The following is a 6,000-nucleotide window of genomic DNA, read 5'->3' as shown; positions in this document are numbered from 1 at the left end:
CTGTGAGTTTCATTAGACCCTGCCAGTGCCCAGGTCCAGATTCACGGGTTAGACTGACAAGGAGAGAAAAGTTTTTGAAGATGGTGAAGAAGTGCCAAGCTGTCCGTGATTCCTCTGTGCCGTTTAACTATTGGGTATTCAAGTTGGACAAGTGGCATGAACTGTCACTCTATGCCTTGGAGGTGCTGGCCTGCACTGCCGCTGTTTTGTCAGAGAGGGTTTTTAGTGCTGTCGGGGGCGGTATTCGCCTGTCAACTGAAAATGCTGACAGGCTGACTCTTATCAAAATGAACAAGGCCTGGATTGTCCCAGACTTCTCAATCCCACAGGATGACAGCAGCGGAACATAAATCGATGCTCTAGCAGTGCCGAACGCCTATGGAGGAAATCTCGCACACTAGAAAACTTTATCCACTATAAATTTATATTAAAAACATATAACTTTGCCCTTCACCTCGCCAAACAGACCTACTTCACCACCCTGATCTCCTCACTATCCAACAACCCCAAAAAACTCTTTTACACCTTTCACTCCCTCCTCAGTCCTAAAGCCCAGGCCCCCATGACGGACATTTGTGCTGAGGACTTGGGGACTTGGCCTCCTACTTCACAGAGAAAATAGACACCATCCATCAGGAAATCAGCTCCCAGCCACCAAGTGCCGTGACTTCCATCCCTCCCCACATCTCCTCTGGATCACTCTCCACATTTGACCCAGTCACAGAAGAAGTCTTCAGGCTCCGCTCTTCTTCTCATCTCACTACATGCACCACTGACCCCATCCCCTCACATCTACTCTAGTCTCTTTCTTCAATCGTCACTACTCACCTAACTAAAATCTTCTACCTCTCCCTCTCTTCTGGCATCTTCCCCTCCTCCTTCAAACACTGCATCATTACTCCATTATTAAAAAAAAACCTTCCTTGACCCTTCCCGCACAAACAACTACAGACAAGTCTCCAATTTTCCCTTCATCTCTAAACTCTTGGAGCGCCTGGTCTACTCTCGCCTTACCAGTTACCTCTCTACTCACTCTCTTCTAGACCCATCACAGTCCAGCTTCCGCCCCCTACATTATACAGAAACTGCACTCATCAAAGTAACCCATGGCCTTCTGACAGCAAAACGTAATGGTGACTACTCTCTGCTCATTCTTCTTGACCTCTCTGCAGCTTTTGACACCGTTGACCACCACCTCCTACTCTCTATGCTCCACTCAATCGGCATAAAGGACACTGCTCTCTTGGTTCTCCTCCTACCTAGCTGACTGCTCTTTCAGTGTATCGTTCGCTGGCTCCACTTCTTCCCCCCCTTCCTCTCACTATTGGGGTTCCTCAGGGTTCTGTCCTTGGCCCTCTTCTCTTCTCTCTCTACACCGCCCTAATTGGACAGACCATCAGCAAATTTGGTTTTCAGTACCATCTTTATGCTGATGACATACAACTATACACCTCATCCCCTGACCTTACCCCCACTGCACTGCAGAACACCAGTGACTGTCTGGCCGCAGTTTCTAACATCATGTCCGCTCTCTATCTGAAACTCAACCTCTCCAAAACTGAACTTTTTCTGCTCCCGCCGTCTACTCACCTCCCTAAATCTGACACCTCTCTCTCCGTGTGTGGCACCACAATAATGCCGAGCCAGCAGGCGCGTTGTCTGGGTGTTGTGTTTGATACCAATCTTTCCTTCACCTTCCATATACAATCTCTTGCCCACTCTTGTAGCTTGCACCTGAAGAACATCTCTAGAATCTGCCCCTTTCTTACCTTGGAAACAACAAAAACCCTCACTGTTGCCCTGATCCACTCCCGCCTTGATTACTGTAACTCTCTATTAATTGGCCTCCCCCTCACTCGACTTTCCCCTCTCCAGTCCATCCTTAATGCTGCAGCCAGGGTCATCTATTTGGCTAACCACTACTCAGACTCCTCCGCTCTGTGCAAGTCATTGCACTGGCTGCCCATTAATTATAGGATCCAATTTAAATTGCTCGTTTTCACCCACAAAGCCCTCCATAGTGTGGCACCCCCCCTACATCTCTTTCCTCATTTCTGTTTATCGGCCTACCTGTTCTCTACGCTCCGCAAGTGACCTTCGACTAACATCCGCACTAATCCGTACTCCAACTCCCGGATTCAAGACTTCTCCCGAGCTGCACCTATCCTTTGGAATGCTCTACCCCAACTTACACAGTTTTAGGCGCTCCCTAAAAGCACACCTGTTTAGGGTGGCCTATCACGTTCCTTAACCGAAGTCCTTTTATATACTTATAGCCCATCTCTTACTTCTCCAAACATAAATCTCCACCAAACCCAAAAGCACTACAGATACTGGCTGGTGATGAGCTCATGCAGCCTTTATCTATCCCTCATCCCCTCAAGATGGCTGGACCATCATTGTAAATAAGCCCCTGTACTTTGTGTCACCCCCACCTCATTGTAGATTGTAAGCTCTTACGAGCAGGGTCGTCATTTTTTGCTTTAATTATTGTATTATCTTTAACTGTTACTTATGAATGTTGTATATGAACCTCTGAATTGTAAAGTGCTGCAGAATATGTTGGCGCTATATAAATAAAGATTATTATTATAAAGCCAATTCAAATGTTCATTTTTTTTCTGGTGTATTCCCATGCACCCCATCCCACCCAAAACAGGGTATACGTTTTATGGTTTCTTCTTTTTCTTGTTCTCCTTTTCCACCATATCAATAGGGTCATTAGACAGCGCTCACCCAAAATCTTTACAGGGTCATCAGGAGGCCCTCACTCAAAATCTTTGTAGGGTCATCAGGCAGCCCTCACTAAAAATATTTAGAGGGTCATCAAGCAGCCCACACTTTTAATTTTTCCAGGGTGTGTATGATGCTGTCTTTCATAATTTCTACAGGATGTGTATAAGGCCTACCTCTACAATCTTCTTACAATAATATATGCATACCCCCCAGGAGTAAATGTTTTTTTAGCCCTTGCATTTAGTGCAAAGGCTTTACCAGTCTAGGAGTCCCACTCCTTAAAAATTTGAATTTTTTTTTCTGAGGTCCTCCTCTACGTGTAGTGTAGTCCCTCCTTCTAAATTTTGGCAACCCTCACACTTAGTGCATAGGCTTTATGAGTCTAGGAGTCCCACTACCTAACAATTATAGCAGAATGTTTGTGAGGCCCTTCTTTATGTCTAATATAGGGTGTATTGGAGTCACTCTTCCTTCTAATTTGTAGCAGTTCTTGGATTGACTGCATAGGCTTTGTGAGTCCCTCCTTCATAAATTAAACAGGATGTGTCTGACCATGTCACACACACAACATTCCCAGATGAGGTAGTAAAATGTTAAAATTACATTTACTGGTGACTACATGTGGATGTAGTTTTATTTCCCCCTCTACTATGTTATCTACTTTAGTCATACACAATGGGGAAATACGGTGAGAGGCAGGGACGTACATAGAAATCATGGGGCCCCATAGCAAAAGTTCTAATGTCGCGGTCACAGAAGAGCAGATCTTACAACTTTCCATCCTTTATATAGTAATTTTCCTCCCGCTGAAGTCCTAGATTCTGCTTTCATTGCCCCCATAAGGTATGATGCCAACAAAAGTGCCCCCCAAACATAGTATGATACCCTCATGGTGAATGTCTCCACATTCACAGTATAATGATCCTACTGTATCCCACCTCAACTACCAAGGCATAGTATGGTGACCCCAACACAGTATGATCCCCCACACAGCCCTCCGTGCAGAATAATGGCCCCACACAGTATGATGGACCCCACAAAAACCTTCACACTGTATAATTGCTTGCATACAGTATAATGCACCCCTCCATGGTCTTCCATACAATATAATGTGCCCCCCCATGGTCCTGTATATAGTATAATGCTCCCCCATGGTCCTGTATGCAGTATAATGCTCCCCCATGGTCCTGTATACAGTAGAATGCACACCCATCCTCTATTATGGCCACCAGTCACTGATATAAATAAATACAATACTCACCTCTCCTGGATCCACCAGATGCTCCGGTCTGCCGAGCCAGTGGTAGGAGTAGAGAAGGGTTGGCGTGCACACCATAGTAGGAGCGAGGTGCTGGTGAAGTGTGGGGCAACCACGGTATCAGTAGAAAGACATTCACTGTTAAATTTATTTCAAAGTGATAGTTTATTTCACAAATAGTGAGTGCGACTTAGGCACAGATATCAACAAAGGTGCAGAGAAATATGCGACTGAACAATAACATTTCAACCCTAGCTCGGGTCTTAAGCATATAGTCGCTTAATGCAAAGTGGTGACAGGGCGCTCCAGCGCCTTCATCATGTGCGCACATGATCACTTTGAAATAAATTTAAGAGTGTGCGGTGAACTTCTCTCTACTGAGCCTGTGGTGGGAAGTACCGCACGTCTCAGAGCAGCAGGTGCCCTGTGATGATGTCATCGTGCCCGCTACTCTGACACGTCAGACGCTGAGGAAAGATGATGGGGATGGAAGCGTCTGCTGACGCTCCCTCCTCTATTATCATCGCTCGCGCTGACAGCCAGAGCCCCCCCCAGCGGTCAGTGTAAGCAATGATAATGGAGGAGAAAGCATCAGCTTCCACCACCATCATTCTGTGCGCATGCCAGACGGGCGGCGCGGGTGCTGACGGGCAGTCCGATGCGAGCATTGATACCGGGCCACACTGGCTTACAGGCCCCATAGTAGTGGCATGGCCTGCCGGCATTGGCGGTACGCCACTACTATTAAGTCATTTATACCGGCAAGAATGTTTCCTAACATTTTTTCCTGTAAGATCCATTTTATCTTCGGTTTTGTATGTTTTATTGTAAGTCCATAAAAGTGGAGTAATACCTCTGACAACATTGTTCCCAGCAGCGACCTGGGAGTCAGATTCGTCCAGGCAGGCGTCTTCCCTATGCTGTTCCCATGCCATTTGAGCGGTTTCCATCCATTTCAGCTATTTTCCTGCCCCCAGCCCTCCTGTTAACATTTTCTGTAAAAAATGCTTGGTTCCCATTGACTACCATTATAGTCGTTACTCGAGTTGCGCCTGTCCGACCTGCTTTATTCGAGTACCGAGAGCTAGAGCATTTTAGTACTCGCTCATCACTAATGAGGAGGCTTTGTAGATAAATGGTGGAAATTCCTAAACGTTTCACAGGATATTTTTGTTTAACACCTTTATGTAAACCTGAAAGTCTACACTTCATTTGCATCTCAGTTGTTTCATTTTAAATAAAAAATAGTGGTATGCAAAGTCCAAATCATGAAGATTGGGTCACTGTCCAAATATTTCTGGCCCTAACTATATGTGGTATCACTACATTAGTAAAACATCCGATTTATCAAAATCTAAAATTAATTGAACTACTTGGTAAACAGTTTCATGAGAAAAAAAATCTAAATGTCAGAATTACGTACTTTGGCAGCAGCAACACTACAAAAATGTCAATAAAAGTATGTACACCAAAATGGCATCAATAAAAACAAGCCCTAAATGGCGACCCAAGTTTTTTTTTTTTTCATCATTTAAATAAAAACGATGTTTGTTTGGTAACTGCAGAATCATACACACAAACACACTTTTGGGGAAAAATATATTGTACACAGATGACAGGTGAGAAAAAAATAAATAAAAAATCATCTGACTTTTCTGGATGAAACTGCCTAAATTTTTTATACGCTTGTGTGAACATACCCAAACTGTGGATATAAAAAGTCTACACCCCCTTTTAGCCAGTTTCTGACATGTGCCGTATATGTACGGCACGTCGGGTCTCTCCCTTTGGTGCAGGCTTCAGCGCTGAGTCCACACCTTTCCTGCCACATGACAGCTGATCTGTTGCGGGCACATGTCAGCTGTACAGCTGCGGGTGGAATCACGATCCACCCACACAGGGCCGGCTCCAGGTTTTTCTGGGCCCCTGGCGAAAGAGTCTCAGTGGGCCCCTTTAACACATACCACGATTCATGATGCACAGATACCGCAGAGAAATATATATAT

Source organism: Phyllobates terribilis, unplaced genomic scaffold (genome assembly GCF_046119375.1).
Source record: "Phyllobates terribilis strain yellow unplaced genomic scaffold, ASM4611937v1 Scaffold_2__4_contigs__length_985480577, whole genome shotgun sequence".
NCBI classification, from domain to species: Eukaryota; Metazoa; Chordata; class Amphibia; order Anura; family Dendrobatidae; genus Phyllobates; species Phyllobates terribilis.
Note: the sequence above shows the minus strand (reverse complement) of the source record.